The sequence below is a fragment of the Lissotriton vulgaris genome, chromosome 5 (assembly GCF_964263255.1).
Source record: "Lissotriton vulgaris chromosome 5, aLisVul1.2, whole genome shotgun sequence".
Taxonomy (NCBI): Eukaryota; Metazoa; Chordata; class Amphibia; order Caudata; family Salamandridae; genus Lissotriton; species Lissotriton vulgaris.
In genome coordinates this window covers 512,641,332-512,659,013 of record NC_141693.1, presented here as the reverse complement: position 1 = coordinate 512,659,013, position 17,682 = coordinate 512,641,332, and the positions used below count along the sequence as shown (strand labels likewise).

Genomic DNA, 17,682 nt, shown 5'->3' with positions numbered 1-17,682 from the left:
CATCCTGGAGTAGTGCTAGCACATCCCACCAGGATGGCAGATTCTTGTCTTGGTGGCAAACAGCTCAGGAAAGCACACCATGGCACAGTAGCACTAAACCTTAGGTGGGCACCAACTCAGGGTGACACCTACGTGCATGCCAGCTCACCCTTTGACACAAGAATCATGTTGGGGGTAAAAAAGCAAGGTGTTTGACACCAAACATGACACAATTCAGTGGTTCCATAATGGAGCTGGCTATCTCGAGTTTTCTCAGTAGCCAGCCCATGCTACTCTGTGGACCACCATTCACTTACAGTAAATCCTTACTTTACAGGGTTACTGTCAGGATATATATGTATAAACATATATATCCACACCTTTAATATAATGCACTCTACCTACTGGACTAAGGAGGACAACCATAAGGGTGAATTACTATAATTAAGACAGTGGTATGGCTCTGAAGCACAGGGTGAATGCAGAGTCACGCTCGAGCAGACAGGCTGCTCGTGCAGAGCTGCAATGTCAGACCTGCAGACATACTTTTTCTTGGGTCACACAGAGGGGCACAAAATTGTGCTACAGCCCTGGTGACCCTTTTACCACCCTTGTCCTGGGTACCCATGATACAATCTTTTCGGGACCTATGAGGGGGGAAATTATCTTCCCATTTGGGTGTACCAATTCACATCAATTCTAGAGGAAAGAGCATGGTTACTGGGCCCTGGTTAGCAGGTCCCAGTGCACTATCAGAATCAAAAACCTGCATCTATCAGTTCTAATGCGGGGCAAAATGTGGGGAACAACTGCAAAGAAGCCCAGTTTCTAACACCCTAATGAATAAAAAAAAATAGAAAAACTAAAAGCAATGCACAATGACAATGTGTTTGTGGGCTACTTTTTAAGAGTCCGCCTATGCGAACTGTCATGGTCTGAGGCCATGGCTGATATTCAAGCCATTCAGCCACTGACTAAAGCTAGCTCGACCACTTTAGACAATTTCTGAAATAAGATGTTAAAAACCCATTTCTGTCTACACATATGTGTGTTGTGTGATGGCATGACATCTCACTAATTAGCTGTAGTTGGGACCTAAAAAGGAGAACCTCCCAGGAATTTCGTTGTGCACTACATCAAAAGGCACATCAACATTGACAGCGTGATTTTCATGAAGTATTCCAGATAGTTTACAGTTTACCCTGACAAAAAAAGACCATAGAGATTTCAGGTTATGTAGGTATTTTTCCGAACAGGGCACTTTTTTGAGTGGGCTGGGTCCTGAAACCTCTTGCTGAGCGTCCTTTTTTTCTTAACCGATACATGCAGAATAACATAGCCATTTGAGAAGGTTATTTGCTCTTGGTGCCAGCACCTATCTCCAGGAACGGATAAACGGATAAACATAAAAATGAAGAAGAAAAACTACAGTGCATCTTTGTTTTTGTTTTCATTAGAATCACACTTTCCAAACAAATGCGCTGACCGGTAAGTAATATGATGGGATGCAAATTTTGTGAGGCCAATATTATTTCAGATATGGGAGACAACATTATTGAAACCAGTTGTGGTTTGTTAATTCATTACTCAGCCTATTTATTTGGTTTATTCTTTCCTCATATAGGGCGAAATTATCACTATCCTGCTACATTGTTGTAGCAAAGGACAAGGGCCTTCCTATGTTTAGGGTTGTAGAGTTTTAATGGCAAGCTTTTTGTAACATTCTCCTAGGCTAAAACCTGCTCTCTAATGGTATATAAACCTACATAGTATATAAACGGAGAGGGATGGAGAGGGTGATTCTTCTGAACCTTAATATAAATGTCACACTAAATCCCCCCAAAAATGTGTCAATGTGGTGTATGAGCAGGTATCATTTATATTCCATAATTTAATTTAGGATATGGAGAGATTGTGATTAGTAGATGACTTTGAACCTCAGGGATTGTAGACAGCTCTATAGCTGTACTTATGAGAGAGTTGATGATGGTGATGTACAGCAAATATGAGATTTTTAGTGCCATTCCTCCGAACTAAGAGTAGAGGTTTTTATAGCCTAGAAAGGTGAAAAAGTTAATCATCAATCCAGCCTTCATGGGCCTTTGAATAATTGACATTAGTAACCTGTTAATCGATAAAATATCCCAGTGCTTATATAAAGTATTTTAAAGGTCCCCATTAATGGTGGAAAACCAAAGATTAAATACTGGGCCTTATTCAAGCAAATCTGTTTGACTTGGCAAGATACGGTAGCTCCTTTTAATTAGGCCTGGGATTGAGGGAAGGTTGATAGAACAGCGGTCTCTAAATTTAGGGAAACTCTGCCTTAGCTTGATAGACTGAGTTTTTATCCTTATGAGCTGTGCTCAACACTGATTGATAGGGTGCACCTGCCTGCCTAGCTTGCCAACTTTGGAAGCATAACAGGAATTTGCCTGCCGCTCAGTTCTCATCATCTGAACTCAGTACATAAGGTCTGGTAAACCCAGAATACGGAGCCTGCAGCCTTATCATTCCTTCATGGGCAGGACTAAGCCTGAAGATCCCATTGAAGCTCTGCAGAACTACTCCGTTGCAGAGTTTGAAAGCATCATCCAGTCAAAGAAGACCTGAGATGTTTGCTTTATGCAGACAATGTAGTGTTGTTAAACCAGAACTACAACAAAAATCAGGATTTGATTATGAGGAAGTAGATAAATTGCATTGCAGTAAACAGTACAAGATTAACCATTTAAAAGCTATACTGAATCAATGGAATAGTGCAGGGTCCAATGAGAATATAGCCTTATAGCCTGCCGTAGGAGGCTATACCGGCTATGAAAGGCCCGCTCCTATGTAAAAGACCCGAGCTGAAGGCGAGGGACTTTAACAAGGGAGCGGGACTTTAATAGCCGGTATAGCCCTGCTTTGAAGGGCTATACGGCTAATAGAACATTCTGCCACTAGAGGGAAGAATGTTCTAGCAAATAAAACAAATGCTTCTCGAAACTCGAGGGGATTTAAATCCCCTCAAGCTCAGAGAGTCCTTTGTAAAAGATTGGAATGTTGCTCTGCGGGCCTTTACCGGCCCGTAGAAGCAGGGAGCACTCCATTGTCTTCAATAGAGCTCCCAACATTCGAATATTCTAATAAAGGGTATAATCTTTTGTGATAGTTTGCATAGACATGACACAAGAATGGCAGGATGGACGCTTTTTGTCTTAATTATGCAAAGACTGTTCATTATGGGATAAATCTTGCTTAACACTGATTAGAATGGTTCATCTGTCTGGAATCACAATTAAATCTTAATTAATTAATGATTATTTTTTTGCCAATCCGGGCTTTCGCTATTAATAGTGAATCTGGTTCAGTGGCACAGGAGTATATGGGGGTGAGGGGACATTTGCACATCATTTATGGCTGCCTTTAGGATAGGATCTAGGATTGATTACATAGTGGTAGGTGCTGGACTTATTCAGGATTCTCTTGAATTCTCAATAGAACCCATTTTTGTCTCTAACTTTGCGGATATAAAAAATATAATTTAAGTTTTTCCACTCGTGCTCCAAGAAAGAGGCATGGCAAATGAAATCTGAGTCCCTAGACTCTGAGGAGGATAGACAATTGCTGGGCAAAGAAATGTCTAAGGGGCTTATTATCAAGACCGGTGATAAAATTATCGCCGCTTTAGCAACAGAAAACTGCAGCTAAAACAGTGATAATGGGCTTGATAATATGCTCTATGGAATTCCAATTGAAGCCCATGTTAGATGTGAAGGACATCTAACATGGGCTTCAATTGGAATTCCATAGAGCATATTATCAAGCCCTTTATCGCCGTTTTAGCAGCAGTTTTCTGCCTCTAAAGCGGCGATAATTTTATCACCTGTCTTGATAATACGCCCCTAAAATTTTAAAGAAAACACTGACTCAGGCTTTTCCCCAGTGGTTCTATGGCACACCCTGAAATGCACCGCAAGAGGATCTGTATCAATTGAATTCTAAAACTGAATACAAATATCAAGATTTCTCTCTCAACTTAGAAAAAAAGCCATTAAAGAAAAGTCATCCCTATATAGACTCACCAAGGACCCTACCCTGATGACAGAAATCAAAAGACACAAATATGAATGTAATTCTATTATCAGTAAGAGAGCACATCTTACAGTTCAGTCCCAAAAGAGTAAAATAAAAACTCTAAATAAGGCCGGAAAATCTCTTGCAACTTTCCTAAAATGTAAACACAATAACTTCACTATAACAATGATAAAAGATCTCCAAGGAGCTACTATGACTAAAACATTAGACATTCTAGAAACCTTTAAAAATGTCTACGTTTCTTTGTATACTCCTAAGATCACAGCCTCAAAAGAGACATATGAACATTTCCTCATTCCCATGAAATCTCTCCCAGAAATGGAAAAAGTATCCCTAGATAAACCAATTTTGTATTTCATGTATTTTATTAATTTCATATCATTTCAGTTAGGCAATAAAAACCACACATCTCATAACATATCAATAAAAAGATAAAATTCAAGAAAATGTATAAAATCACCAATAAAGCAACCAAAATGCACATACAGATCAATACCTCCAACTAAGGAACTGCAAGACAGAAAGCAAGATAAAAAGGAGTGCGCAGATAAAGCTTAAAAGGATAGATAAAGTGCAGACCCCAACCCCGATACCGGATCCGAAGCTGCTTGAACAAGACAAGCCAGGTCCTAAACTATCCCAGATGTGTACTACAGAGGCAAATTGTGCAGTAGAGGAAATTGACTATAAAGGCAATTGTGCAGAGCTGCATATTCATACACTTAAAAAATGAAGACAGATTAAGATTCCTACAGATACATGGTCAAAAATATTGTGCATGGAACAAATATCATTCTTTTAAACATTTAGCATTCCACTGATATCATTTTGTTTTACATACAATAGTTACAGACTTGGAGAGCCTGAACTCAGCTAAAAAAAAAAGATTAGTCACATAGCTAGCACAAATCCCAACTGCGTGTAGTCATAGAAGCTAACTTTTCAGATACAGCAGCCAAAACCCAGCATTCTGAGATATTATTACACTACAACATTTTCCTCAACAAGCCACTAATACGACGAACCTGCAGCTTTCTAAAAGTCTGCAATAACAGGCTGCTTCTTATTTTAGCAAAGGGAGTTTACAGAAAGGGCAAAACTCCTTGTCCAGCCCATCTGACTAACCTCTTTCCTCCTAATGAAGAAAGGGACATGGCCTAGCCTGACCTTCAGGGCCCATCGCCTAACAGAACTACTCTTTATATCCATCTGGTAGGGCTGGATTAAACCACTGTAATCTGCCTAAAATAGACGCTGCAGGCTAATTCTCTGACAAACAACAACAAGGTTGCTGTTTAGCAAACACTCTTTTATTAAGCAAAATTCATGTTTTTCTCTGTTGGAATGCAGACATGCTTAAGGGGGCATTCCAGGCAGGGAGATGCCGGGATGTCTGAATATACTGTAGGCTGTGTACCCACAGACCTCTAAACTTCTCTTGTAAGTGGAGTTTAATACAATGACTCAAGGAGCCTTCTTCAGATTTTAAAAGACCAGCCCAATAGATGTGAAAACCTCTGTTTATATGGTAAAAGAATGTTAATAAGGCCCACCTCAAGCCTTAGGACACTATTCACTGAACTTCTTCGCCGTCCCAACCATTTTTTTCAGATGGTTGTTTCAATGATTTACAGGAACTTAACATATTTTTCTAACAAAACCTTTCAATCATATGGTAACAGAGTATCTATGTTTGTGTTATACCCCCCTCTCAGTGCTTCTACAGACTTGTGGCCCAAACGTAAGTCAAGTCTCTGTAGTGCACCCGCAATAGACTTGCCATGTGATTCTTGAAGGGAGACACGGGCCCTGAAGTTTAGATTGTGGCTAAATAACAGACATTTGCATCTGTATTCATTTACCACTTCCACTTGTACACCGCTCAGAGTCTGCCTCTTTACTTTTGAAAAAAACATGATCTCAGCATTGACTGTATTGATATTTAGATCATTTCCTTTACAGTAATGTGAGAAAACATCAAGTTGCCTCTGCAGACTGACAGGCATCAGATCTAACAACACTGTGTCATCCTTATAAAACTGAGCAAACATAGTCACCATCCCCAATTTAGGAGGAAAATACTGGACCTGATTTAGGCTTGACATGGCATCCGCTATATACATTGAAAACAAAAGCAGTTCAAGGATGCACTCTTGCCTTATCCCATTGGGGATAGAGATCTTTTCAAACAGGACCCCGTTACCCCCAAGTTCCACTATGGTCCATGAACCCTCATTCAATTGAATTAACAACTTGAAAAGACCCAGGGCCAATTCCCTCTGGCCATCTTTTCCCAGAGAAGAGATCTGTTAACCCCAGAATAAACCAATTGAGTCCCAAAAATTCCTACATGCAATTAAATTTGATACGGGTGGTAAAGCCTCTAGACTGATGGCCTCCTCTGCAATTTCTACAAGGCCCTCTCTGAAGGAGTCTTGCCATCACTAGATTCATTATGGAAGTATTTCACCTCCTCAGACAAAATCCCCATCTCCGCAGCTGAGGCTAACATAGTAGTCCTCACTGAAGAGAGGAAAGACGACCTGGATACCCATCTCACTACTGAATATGGAGGCAATAATCTGTGCGAAAATCCAAGCTAAACAATTAGATGCGCTAATTCCGAAACTGATTCATCCATCTCAATCTGGGTTTATTAAGGGCAGATTAGGGTGGGACAATATCTGTCTTTTTTGCCACATAATCAAAAAAGCTTCCCTTCTCCAATCTCCGGCCACTGTGGCCATTGCATTAGATGTCAAAAAGGCATTTGATACAGTATACTGGCATTTTCTTGTGGTGAGCTTAGACAGATACAACTGATGGCTTCTTCTCGTCCATGGCCATGTCCCTATATGCTGAAACTAGAGCTAGAATTAGAATGAATGGAGCACTCTTTACCCCCTTCTCCTTACACCAGAGAACTCACCAAGGATGCACCTTATCTCCCCTCCTATTCCTCCCAGTGATAGACCCTCAATTGATCATGATTAAAGATAATATGTATATTAAAGATTTTAACTTTGGCTCCCTGACTTTCAAAACGACTGCCAATGCAGACAAAATACTAAACTTCTCCAAAAATCCTGATAAAACGTTCCCCAAAATTATCTCCTGGAATCAGTCCTTTGCAAATTTCTTTGGCAACACCTTAAATAGAGAGAAGACGGAAATGATGTTGCTTAATGTTTACTGCCATTCCTGCTGTTTTGGACAGTCTTCGATGGCAGCCAAAAATGATATAATACCTAGGCTTCTGGTTCTCAAATAATCTAACAGAATCATCATCTTTTAATCAACAGAAAACGCTAGACAAAATCAACGACCTACTATCCTCCTGGACCCCTAAATGTATCTCATGGAGAGGGAGACCAGAGACTCTGAAGATGATGAGTACACCCCTTGTGAAATTTCTGGCCGATATGTTTCTAATAAGCTTTTCTACACCCTTCTTTATTACAGTTGACAAGCTATCCTCTGACTTTCTCTGAGCAAAAAAGAAACCCAGATTGGGCCTAAAGAAGCTCAGTCTGCCATGTTCAATGGGTGGGCGTGGTCTTTCCATTTTATATAACTATCAAACGACTTTTCTTGCTGCACATGTTAACTCACTCCAAACGTATCTTCCTTGATACCATTTGTGCTCGCAGGATGACTGATAATCTTTTCTCCCCTACTCTAAGTAAACCTATGGCTCTATCTCTGTGGAAAAACCGTAAAACAGCCACACCTGTCTCAAAGTAGACCCCCTAATTGGCATCGACAAACTCTAGCTGGCCCAAAATATCCACCAATCTTTTCAGAAATAAGTTGATCCCATCATTAACCCAGACATGATTCTATGCTGCACACTTCTCATATTGGACACCATCTAGACTGTTCAAATTGAAATTGTTTGAGCATCAAATGCCTTAGGCCAGGGGAGGGCACCTGTTGCAGACAACCAGCCCAGCATTTTGGAGTTGAACATGAGCTGGGGGCCATGGTGTGAGGACATTTCATGGGTCCCGGTAGTTAATAAAAGACTCCAAACCAAAGGGTGTGCATAATACTCTTGGGCCTTTCTGGTCAGTGGGAAGTAAGGACAACTAACAATGAGCATATGTGACCTAATGCCTTGGCCGGCCGACTTTGAAGTTGGCGAACCACCGACTTGTTGGGGAACCAGGTTCGAGTCTGAGGGGTAGCTCAAACATCCTGTGATTCTGGACAAATCACTTAATCTCCCTGTGCCTAAAAATAACAACAAAAAAAGAAATTGAATGTGTCTGTCTGTAATGCAACTGGTGTTCATGTAAAGCACTCTGATACCTTCAGGTCGACTTTGTTATATATAAAACTGCAAAAAAAAGAGAAAATGGCAGACAAGTTTTTCAAGGATTCGAGAGTTCTAACAGTCTAAGATGACTATTGATGATCAGCAGATTCAGCGATCAGAGAAGCTTCTTTACTGTGCATGATTTTTTTATTAAACATTTTTAGAACAGATTTCAGGTTGAAAAGTTCATGTGCTTCGAATTTCCGAACAAACCACGACCAATTTATATATACTAAGCTGTACATGCTGGTAAGGACATCTAAGAGGGATGAGCACTTTCTTCGAGATCTGCACATGACAGTTAGCTGTTACCAGTGGGGCTGAAACTGACGTTGGTCATTTCGAGGTGCATGACATGAGTATCACTAAGTTGGGCAACAATAAGTGTTATGCAAGTACTTAAGGGCAGTTAATTTTTTTAGTGTATGCCACCTGGTCCTCATTTTTAGGTCTTGCACCTGCGAACGGATCGCGAAGCGATCATCGCTGCGTTAGGTCTCGCACCTGCGAACGTATCGCGAACCGATCGTCGCTGCAAGACTCAATTACAATCAGTTCTGCTTACTAGGAGCCAAGGGAGACAGGCAACAAGGGATGGGCACACACGTAAATGGATCAGGTCTCGCTTGCTTCCTGTCTCCCATGGATCCTTGTAAGCAGACACACACGCACGCACACACATACATAGTGAACCCCCCCGCCACCACTGTGCGCGCACACACACACATCCCTTCCCTCAAACCCCTCCCACTCCCCCCCCCACTCCCCCCCAACTCACTGGGCTCTTCTCGCATGTCTCTCTCCCTCTGCAGTGGGTCACTCTCAGCGGCAGCAGGCTCGACGTGTCTTCTTCATCATCCACAGCTTGCGCAGGGACAGCCAACGTGCACGCGCACAGCAACAGCGCCTCGTGCACTCCTTACGCGGTTTCAGTTTCACGGTCGGGGTTGCACCCTGGTCCGGCCGGCGCGAGTGACGCGGCCCGCTCCCTGCTAGCGCCCAGAAGGTGGCGGATCCTTACTCAGGTTCATCCTTTGTTCGTCGCAGTTTTGCTTCTCCGAGGCTTCAGGAGGGTTCATGCCGTGGGTCGGAGGGAGCTGCGCTGCCATCGAACCAGGAGCAGGCAGGGTGCCGCCGAGCTGCCCGGCATCCTCCTAACCACGGACTTCACCGGATCTGCTCCGCTGCTGGTCCAGGAGCTTCTCCGAGGTGGGATGCACCGCTTCTGCTGGCCGGACGGGATCCGCAGCCGCCGCTCTGCCCATCTCCAGAGGACCCAGCTGGGGAGTGGGCGCCGCACTGCGGTCTGACGGGGGAACTCGCAGCTGCCCGCCCTGGATCTGCGCTAAACCGCCGCCCATCTCCCGAGCTCCATCCACCCTCCCCGGCTGCCTCGGTCTGCCACCACCGCAGGGCTGAGTGACCGTCCGTGCGTGAATGCGGTGTGCAAATAACTGCAGAGCGCTCTCTGTGCACTGCAAGGTCTGCCTGCTCCGTGTGCGCTGCATGCACTCACAGAGAACACAAAAGATGGAACTCACAGGCAGAGAGAGATCCCAAGGCACACACCACTCACAGGAAGAGAGAGAGAGATCCCAAGGCACACACACCACTCACAGGAAGAGAGAGAGAGATCCAAAGGCACACACCACTCACAGGAAGATAAAGATCCCGGGGCACACACCACTCACAGGAACAGAGATCCCAAGGCACACACCACTCACAGGAAGAGATATCCCAAAGCACACACCACTCACAGGAATAGAGAGATCCCAAGGCACACACCACTCACAGGAAGAGAGAGAGAGAGAGATCGAAAGGCACACACCATGACTCACAGGCAGAGAGAGATCCCGGGCACACACCACTCACAGGAAGAGAGATCCCAAGGCACACACCACTCACACTTTTAACATGTTGGCATGTATGAAATATCGCATTATGGTGCATGTCAGAAATAAGCATGGGCGACTTTTGCGAATTCGCGATCCGCGAATTTGCGGATTTGCGAATTCGCGATCCGCAAAATTCGCGAATTTGTGCGAATTTGCGGATTTTTGTTTTTTTGCGTGTTCGCGGGGATTTTTGCGTCTTCGCGAGCCGCTTGCATAGCGAAGTTACCCATGCAGTCGTTTATGGGAGAGGGAGAGAGAGATAGCTAGATAGATAGATAGATAGATAGATAGATAGATAGATAGATAGATAGATAGATAGATAGATAGATAGATAGATAGATAGATAGAAAGAGAGAGAAAGAGAGGGAAAGAGAGAGGGAGAGAGAGAACGAGAGAAAGAAAGAGAGGCCGGATCTCTGAAGGGCCAGATTCCTGTTTTGCCCCTACAGAACATACAGCTTTTTATTTTTAGCAAAATGCATATGAAAATTGCACTGTAAAGGTCTCTTTTAGTTTAACCCCTCCTGACAACTCAAAATGGGTGTATTTGCCATCCTCTCCCTTCTTCCTGTTTTTTATATCTGTAAGTGCTTCCTGATGAGGTTTAATTCCTTGGACAGGTACCTCATTGCCTACTTGTAACTATTCTCTGACCCTGCTTCAAGGGTCAGAGCAGGGTCAGAGAATAGTTGCAAGTAGGCAATGAGGCGCCAGGAAGCAATTAGCAGCAGGTGTCCAAGTTGAAGTTAATTTGTTTGTAACCCTTTTGTAAAAGGTTACAAAGAAATTAGGTTCAACTTTTGCACCTGCTGCTGTAACCCTTGCTTGGCTGAAAATTCGTCCCCGCTGATTTGCGGATTTTACCGCGATTTCGCGAGATTCGCGGACCGCGAAATCGCGGAAAATCCGCAAATTCGCCCGCGAAACGGATTTTACGCCCACCCTTAGTCAGGAAGCCATAAGCCATGATTCCTTTGCAAACTCCACAACCGAATATTCACACTTACTCTGAAAATTTATGACCATTTTTTGGGCGTTCAGTGTCACATACACACCCCTTTTTAGCAACCACGAATGCCGTTAATAAACAATTTGCTGTTTTAGCCAACAAAACGCAGTTTGCTTTTAATTAGTTGCTTTCTGCATTTTTCCCTTTTTCGTGATTCCTAGGGACACTGAGGAAACTGTAGAGAAGTATCTATTTCGCCAGTAGCTCTTAAAAGAAATTCTTTAAGGAACAGTTGTTTGACAGGGAGGTTGGCAATTCACTTCAAATTGTATTTAATTGCAAATACACCCCCCACCATTTCATGTATTATGTTCCAAACCGCTATCTATCTTCAGTATGTTCGTGGAACGGCGGAAGTCGCTCCGCGAGGAATTGTTCAACGGTATCTAAAGCCAGCCAGCATTACTCTAATTGATCCCAAGGTGTTATTAATTGTTTGAAGGCTAAGAAAGATCTTGCTTATGTTGAAGCTTTAGACATGCATCGAAGTTGACAATGTATATTTTCGTGTGATGCAACTTGTTGAGAAGCACTATATAAATTAAGGTCTTATGTTGTTCATAACTGAAGGATAAACGAAAATGAATTCTCTTAATAAGCACCTACTCATTTATAAATGCAGCTCATTACGTGGACGTGCACTCAAGTGAAGTAGTCCAAGTTCTGCTAGCTTTCATTGCGTGCATGCTTGAGCCGTCCGATGTGCGACATGAAAAGGCAGGAGATATCGTATTAAAGGATTGAAATTAAAGTTATTATGCAATTTTTCTGGCCAACATATGCATTTGCACGCGCTCGGCTTTTAGCAAGCTTCCAACCCGTCCTCAGATTGCATACTTTTGAATTAAAATTAGCACTATAAATCGAGTCATTGAAATTGTAGTTTCCAGCATGAGCCGGCATGACCAAAATTATTTAACACTTTGTTATTTTAAGATCGTTGTGTTTAAGAATGAAAACACCCAGGGTGTTTGTGGGTTTTCTATGCTGGTCCGGTTATTGTTTGAGTTCCGTCACCCACTTAAAATGGCTGCACCGGTAAACTGCCGATTCTCTTAAAATGGCCACCCCGTTAGACAACATGCAGCTGATGCTCTAATGCACGTTCCAGCGATGCCGTCGCTTTTCCCTCAGTTTGCTGGTCTCTGAAGACGTCTGAAACTAGCTTTATTTCATTACGCTGAGCACACACTATCAGCCCACACCATAAAAACAATGCTTCAGTCATACTGGAAAGAAAAACACACTCGATGCAGAGCGGTCAGCTTTTAAGAAGCTGAGCAGAATTCTCTCAATATCATTTCAGGGTATTTAAAGTCTCTTCCTCTTGCGATTGGCCAGCAGGAAGCTTAGCCCATGGGAAGGATGTTGTTCCTGAAAACCTGTCTATCTGAAAACGGATGGCAAGTTCCAAGACGTTTTCTTGTTGGATTACTTCTTTATGATTCAAATACCATGTGAACACGTCGGTGTGATTTGCCTCTGGTTTTACCCGTGGCCCTAAATCTGTTTATCAACAATTGCATATTTATCACCACGTGCATCACTGGGGGTTAAAATATTTGCGCCCAACAGCCTTGAAGGCACTGGTTCAGGTGGAGTTACAAAAACACTTAGCACCACGCTTCCGGGATCTGCTCTAGTTTATTTATGCTGAAATGCTGAGCCAGATTCATTTATAATTAACTGGAAGACTGACAGTAATAAAGCTAGTGAAATTTCAATATTCAAAACGTAAATAGGCAATGGTGAAAGAATAGTTATGCCCCGGACTAAGGGCGCCATGCCCCTAGGAGCGGGTGGCGCCGTCATGATGTGCATTTTGCATAATGCACCGTGCGGACATATGAATTTAGTATGTGCACACAACGCTCTCTAAGGCCCGCTGCCGAATTTTTTAGTGCCCTTCCAATACGGGTCATTGGTCCTGGTTTAGTGAAGAAGCCGTTTTATGTAAATCTGCAGTATTGATAATATGCATTATTTCACAATATTTTAATGCACATGTAATAGTACTGTTGCATATTTAATACGCACAGTATAATTTCAGGTACAAATCATATGTTGATGCAGCATGGCGTTTCTGAGATCAAAGCTTGACCTTTCCGTTCATCTGTGCTGGAACGAGAATTAGCCGAGTGGCGGTTCCCCTGCACTAGATATTTATGAGTGCCTTAATCGCTTTGGAAGAATGCTTTCATGAAGCTCGTCCAAAATACGCCCTTGTCTAAACCATAAAACAAATACAGCGACCATTCCAGTGAGCTAATGCCTGGGGCAGTGACTGCAGCTGAGCAGGAGACGCATTGCACGGATTACAGCAAGCAGAGGGGTTGTTTCTGCAGACACAACTTTAATTGATGGCGTGGCGACGGCGCTTCAGTGCCATTTAAACCCGGCTGAAACGGTGTATTTTAAGAGAAATACGTCCCCAGGGCCAATGGGTGAAAAGGAATGAAAGCAGCTCTAAAAAGGCATATAAACTTACAGTTTCTTTGCAACATTATAATGTTCTAGCATTTCGTTTCTTTTTTGCATCGGTATCTCGTAAAATGTGACCTAAAAGAACAAGCACATTTCATGCACATAGCTCCCTTGAACCGGCAGTCTCAAAACTCACTGCCTAATACTGAACCTCTAGGCTATTCCCTAGGGGTGCCGAAAGAAGTGTAAAGTGTTTGGTAAAAGCTACAGACTTTTATAATTTCCTCAGCCAGCCACATGCGACCCGTTTTCATCCTAAATACATAAAGCCATGATGTGAACTGCCTTAACGTAACTTGCTTGAAACACCCCCGCCCATTACAACAAACCCTGTGTCTAAGCCATGGCCGTAAATGGCCGCCACAGTGTTCATACCCATTGTGCCTCCGCCATTGCCGCCCACGCTGTTTTTTCCTTCCAAAGGTCGCTGGCTGTGTTACCGGGCTAGGCTCCTCCGGACCTGGGAATTCCCCCCGACTGCTTTCCTTTTTTCCATGAAGCATTTCCTCGGAGTAAAGAAAAAAGAGGAATCATTAAGTGTTACAGAATCAAACTACTGAACATGTAACTCCGCTGATGTTCGATGAGCATTTTTGTCTATCATAGACACAGACATCTACTAACACTCACCTGATGACTACGCTGTGGGGCCCTCTCCTTTCCCCTCGTGCAGCGACTCAGCTACCACCGTAATTCTTCTGCTGGTCTGCTGCCGCCGGAGCTGTTGGGAGAGGACAAAGAGGGTTAGTTCAGCCTCCCCCGGGGCTTTGTACCCTCGGGGGAGGGAAGGCCAGCCCTGCCTCCCTGATGACGTGCTAGCTCTTCCCTGTCCTGGTTGGTTACCGGGTTACCGCCTTGAAGACATCCCTGCTGGCTCTGCCCCCGGATGCCACTAAGGGCGCCACGCCTCTAGGTTCGGGTGGCGCCGTTCATTTGTGGAGTTTCTTTCTACAAGATGAAGGGATATTCTAGACTAATATATCACTGAGTCTTTTTTGCTCATTATGCATGCTCTCTTTTTGTCAGTAAATACCAGTCTTCAGTCTAGTTCACCAATCCTCCTTACAAGTTTCTGTTTGCTGTATATGCGCTGCTCCCACATATCAGGTTAAAGATACCAATTTAGGGCCTGATTACAATGTAAATTGGAAAGCTTCTGACTACAGATAGGAAACTTACCGACTTACATAGTTGTTTTTATATCTGACAGCCTATTACAATGAAGGTTGTCGGATCTGAAACATTCCAGTCGGAACAACTGGCTATCGATGGGCTCAACGAGCCCGTCGGCCAATCAAAGGCCGCTCATAATCCCCTATGTACGGCGTTTACGCTGCGGGGATTATGATGTTGGTTTCCGACAGGCTGTTCGTGCCGGGCTTTCCGACAAGAAAAGCCTGTCAGGAAGTGACTTTGAGGGCCCCTCGCAGGGCCCCCTTGTCACAGTGGCCTCTGGTTCCCCCCTGTCAATCTCTACACTTAGTGGCAATTACTGTGCAGGGATTAACAAAAACACCCATTTCTCTATGGGAACTTGTGCTACAGACATTTTATGGCTGCAGCACAAGCTCCCATAGAGAAGCAAGAGTATGCAACCGTATCATGTGCATTCACATCCTGATAATGGGGTCGGAACCGCTGACCGGAGGTCGGTCGGTCCTGATTCCGCAATGGTGTCTGCCCGACATTGTAATGAGGGCCTAATGTTTAGATTACACTTTAAAATTTCTTCAAATTTGTAGAATATTTAAAGTTTTTAAAGTTTGCTTTGTTATGTATATGCACTTTATTAATTCACTAATATTATTACATTTTCTTAACAGTCACAGATTCTCTGGGTCTTCGGACCCCATATTATGAGACGCTGAAATATAGCAATTCTAATGTGCACACAGCCTAGTCTTTTGGTTAGCATAGTGTATACGCTAGACTATGAAGCAACAACATGTGCAACAGTTATTAACTGTCGGGATAAAATTGGAAAGAAGCTTAGGAAATTTCCTTCACTAAAACAAGTTCCGAAAATGGGATACAATGAAGCATTCCATTGTTACACATTATAGACATATTGAAATAAAATTAAAAACAATGATTTTCAATCAAAAACATTATAGATGGATTGTACACAAAAATATTAAGAATAAAATGAAAGAGACACAATGAAATAGCAGGCCGAGTGAATGGCTGTAGAATTATAGAATTGCTCAATAGGCTTAGTGGCTGTTGCTGAGATGTTTGCATGACTTGCAGATGACTGGAGTGACTCAATATTTCATATTAGTGTATTTCATCGAAAATATCTTTAAAACACTAGCAGCATTGCATTTTACCATGCAGTATTAGTTTTGCTGAAGTGAACAGAGTATTACATATTTTATTACAAGACTGAAGGTCCATTTTGCAAACTCTTTTCCTATTAGATTTACAGTACAAATTCAAATAAACACTACATTTCCCATCATTCTTCATTCTCAATTAGGACCATTAACCCCTTCCAGTGGTGGCTGGCACGGATCGGGGTGGGGACACAGGAGGAGGCGGGGGTAGTAAAATAATTGAGAAAACTTACCTTATCGTTGTGCCTCTCGTTGTCTCTCTGCTCTGTCAGGAAGGAGGAAGCACCCAGGCTCCCCATAGCCAATCACAACACTGCAGAGCAGCATTGCGATTGGTCTGAGCACAGTGGTTCAGCTCTCAGCCAGGGGCTGGGGGCCTGGGCATGTTCTCCACCTAGGCATGTTCTCCGCCCAGGCTGCAATGCAGCCTGAGTCTAGATCATGCAAAGTGTGCATGACTGTTTGGCCGGCCCGAGATGGCCGACCAAACAGTCATGCACACTGATAACAGTGCATACCCTGTTATCCCCCTGGCCCCGCCGGAGACCCCGGAACACAAAATAAAATGATAATAGACAACAGTTTATTATTTTTTTTTCACTGTTGGAAGGGGCAACGCTCCTCCTCCTTAGCAGAGGACCCACCTCTGACTCCTTCGTTGCTAGATCCCCCCCCCCCCCTGTGCTAAGCCTTTTTTTGGATATTTGGCATAGTCACGCGTAGGCCACTGTAACTTTTTGTTCACATAAGGTATCCGTACCAATGTGGCGTCCTTTTCTATCAGCATCCTGGGAATTCAAAAGGTACCCAGGGTTTGTGGATTCCCCTGGAGGGGACAGAGAAATTAGTCAAAATACAGCAAAGTTTTATTTTGTGGAAACGTGCTGCAGAAGAAAGTGTCTGTTATTTCCCTGAAAATGGTATCATCAAAGAGTTTGGGGTGCTAAAATCACTATCCACCCAGCTTGCAGGAACGGACAGACTTCAGTCAGAATTTTCTACTCAGTTTTAGTGGGACATAGCCTAGTTTAACTATTTTTTTGCTTTCAATCTCCTTCCAGATAGTGGTAGAAATGATTATGAAACCACTAAAAGATCCTGGAAAGCAAATACCTTTATGAAAATTAGCCACATTTCTGAATTCAGCAGGAGATCATTTGTGTAGAACCTTCAAGGATTTCCTATAGAAAGTAACAGTTGAAATAAATTATTATTGACATTGAGTTGAAAACAAATCGACTTGTGTCTACGTTTTCACCCGCAGCCTCTTCTAAGTATGGCAGAACCAGTACATTTTGGAAAACTAGACAACCATGAGAATTCAGGATGGGGTGACTTGTGTGGCTCTCACCATGTTCTATCGCCCAGAATCCCTCGCAAACTTCAAATTTTGTAAAAAAAAAGATTGTCCTCACATTTCTGTGATGGAAACTTCAGGAATCTGCGGGAGAGACACACAATTCCACCCACCCAGCAATTCCCCAAGTCTTCCAATAAAATCAGTACCTCACTTATGTAGGTAGGCCTAGTGCCTGTGACAAGAAACATCCCAAAACGCAGCGTCTACACCACATTTTTCCA

General features: G+C 43.2%; 1 long non-coding RNA gene across 1 annotated transcript in view; it reads right to left on the bottom strand.

Moving 5' to 3' along the window:
• Nucleotides 1–14,487, bottom strand: part of LOC147711159 (uncharacterized) — a 143,592-nt gene extending 129,105 nt beyond the window's left edge. Inside the window, exons 1-2 of the long non-coding RNA XR_015295663.1 lie at nt 14,396–14,487; nt 14,141–14,271 (exon numbers count right to left, since the gene is read on the bottom strand). This is a non-coding gene — a long non-coding RNA (uncharacterized LOC147711159). The remainder of the gene's footprint in view (nt 1–14,140; nt 14,272–14,395) is intronic.
• Nucleotides 14,488–17,682: the final 3,195 nt, after the last annotated feature.